The sequence below is a fragment of the Silene latifolia genome, chromosome 4 (assembly GCF_048544455.1).
Source record: "Silene latifolia isolate original U9 population chromosome 4, ASM4854445v1, whole genome shotgun sequence".
Classification (NCBI taxonomy): domain Eukaryota; kingdom Viridiplantae; phylum Streptophyta; class Magnoliopsida; order Caryophyllales; family Caryophyllaceae; genus Silene; species Silene latifolia.
In genome coordinates, this window is record NC_133529.1 from 97,525,936 (window position 1) to 97,528,736 (window position 2,801).

Consider the following 2,801-nt stretch of genomic DNA (forward strand, 5'->3'; position numbering starts at 1 on the left):
ACCCCCGCAACCTTTATAAATAATGATTTGGCTAGTAGAGGACACGACATTAAGTTGTTGAAAAGAATCCCTAGCATCTCGTTCCGTCAATTGTTGTTGTAGTAAGGCAATTTGAGCTAACAAGATGGGGATTATCGGAAGATTCCTCCTTACCCTTGAGTGGCACACTTTGGGAATTGACATATTGTGCATCATGGATTGCCATGGATTAAATTGTGGCATGAGCAATATCGGTGTCAATTTGATCAAACCGCCCATTGTTGGCGGAATCAAGAAGCCTTCGGGACTCGGCACAACATCCATTATAGAATGTTATAGCTAGGAACCAAGTATCCAACCCATGATGTGGGCATTGCCTTTGCAATTCCTTGTATCTCTCCCAAGCTTCATATAAGCTCTCAAGAGCTTATTGACGAAATCGGGTGATTTGCCTCCTCAAAGTTTGAGTTTTCTCTGGTGGAAAAAACTTTTAATAGAAAGCAAGAGCCAGTGTCTCCCAATTCGTGATCCTCATGGCTGTGTGATCAAGGCTGTTGATCCATAGCTTTGCCTTGTCCTTCAAAGAGAAAGGGTAAATTATTTACCTTATTTGGGTTTGAGTAACCCCTGTTTGCCGAATCATGGAGAAATAATCGCAAAAGTTTTGCAAATGTAAATTGGGATCAAAAGGACTTCCCCCAAATTGCTTCCTCTCCACAAGGCTAATGAAAGCTGGTTTGATCTGGAATTCCGGGGCGGTAATTTGAGTAGTTGTAATACCGGCCGGAAGCATAACCGCGGTGGGCTTGGAATGATCGGAAAGTTTCACCATCTTTTTGGTTGGAGATGGTGGTGGTGGTGGTGGAGATGATGAACTAGAAACCTCCTCCTATTCAAGAGCTTTAAGATCGTCTAAGTAAGATTTTCTTGCCCTTTCAACTTACACGGGAGAAGCGGCTTCTTTAACTTCTTTCCAAAAACGTCGTCTTCTCCGAAAGGTTTTCTCGGGCTCGGAATCCGGTGAAAGAAAATCTCCACTACGAGAAGACCTTGGCATAAGACAACAATCCCTAGAAAATGATATGTAACGGTCTCAAGGAACAAGTGTTCCTTAAGACAAAAGAAAACAACATACAAATCGAGAAATCTAAACACAATAAAACCGTGCTCCCCGGCAATGGCGCCAAAATTTAATAGGCTGTGTCGCACACCTAACAAAGATAAATTCCCTAGACACAAATTAATGTAGTAATAGGAGTCGAACACAAGGAGACGGGAATTGCGCTATGAAATGCTATGAGTAGACTTCTATCAAGGTCGATTACGATTGGTTTGGTTTGTTGGTTGGTTTGTTAACTAGCAAATGAAACTATGTAAACTATATGATCAAAGGAGTCTAAGGGAGTCAGGTCATACATACAATTGTAAATATATATTCATGCTAAACTCGAAAATAATAACATTGTCAATTGTTTAGGTTTAAAGACACCCACCTCACGATATTAGTGTCAACCATAGACCGGGTCCTAGAGAAACTCTTTTTTATGACTAGGTCGTCCTACTACACATGCTTAGTCTAATCCGATTCCGTGCCTCTCGACTAATAGAAAGAATTAACAAACTTAATCAATGAATAAAGCCTCTAAACAAAGATTAATCGTGACGATACAAACATGTGATAGAAACAATTAGACAAAATTATATCAACCTAATTTATCATTTTACATATATTAGTTATTGCATGGCTTCCCTAGTCCCTAGACTAAGGAGATTTAGCTACTCGTATTGAAATGTAAACTACCAACTATGATGTAAGAAATGCTAAACATGACTATAGAAATGATGTAAACTAAATGATGAATCATAAAATGTGATAATGGACTATGTGATATAATTAAAATACTAATGATAAAACTATGTAACAACTAAAATAGAAATGTAAACTAAATAAACTAGAATTTAGAATTACCGAAATAGAAATGGAACTTGAATTAGGAACTTGCAAGGAAGAACAATTGGGAACCAAAAGCTTGAATATATAATAACCAATTGTTTAACAATAACCAAATGATTAACAAAATTAAAACTAATATGAAAACTATGAGAGAATTTTTGTGTGCTAAAGAATATAAGAAATATGAGAATGTATGGTGAAAATTTGGATGATAATTAGGTCGGACTGTAACACCCCCACACTCCAAGTGCCTTACCAGGACCACTCAGGTATAAGGATGCCACCATCTCGGTTACCCGAGGCATGATATTCATAAGACAATAACGAAACAACTTTAAAAGTAAATAAAGTTTAAAGTGATTACATAGCAATACCAAACTGATAAAAAGAAATACAAGATCCTCAGACGGTCTACTGCTAAAACTATCAAAGCTATAAAAAATCGTCTGACACAGCGGAAGACTTCTAACTGCCACGTGATGAGTCATCCCAGCTATCCCATACGCATCACATCATACCTGCTCAATAACTGCTCACCACCCCCGAATGGATCACCACAGTTTTTAAAACATTTAAACGGGTCAAGACTAATCACACAACTCAATATATATATCAACAATAAGATAAAATGAGATGACTTAACGTCATACACACACAATCACGCCAAATCCAATCATCTCAATCACCGATCGTCCCTTTGGACCACCACCCGATGGGGGACCGCAGCTGTACCCACCAAATCCCCGCTCCACATAGTGAGCGATAACCTTGTCCATTAATGTGCACATCCCTTCGTGGCGGGTTCCATGAAGGCGAAACTAGGGCGTGAAGCCACTCCCGCAAGTGACCCCACTCGCCCGAGGCCACG

At 39.2% G+C, this 2,801-nt stretch overlaps 1 non-coding gene across 1 annotated transcript; it reads left to right on the top strand.

Annotated features, from left to right (window-relative positions):
• Window positions 1-335: 335 nt before the first annotated feature.
• Window positions 336-442, top strand: LOC141654269 (small nucleolar RNA R71). The gene has a single exon (XR_012547831.1). It is a non-coding gene; the product is annotated as a small nucleolar RNA R71 (small nucleolar RNA).
• The last annotated feature ends 2,359 nt before the right edge of the window (window positions 443-2,801 follow it).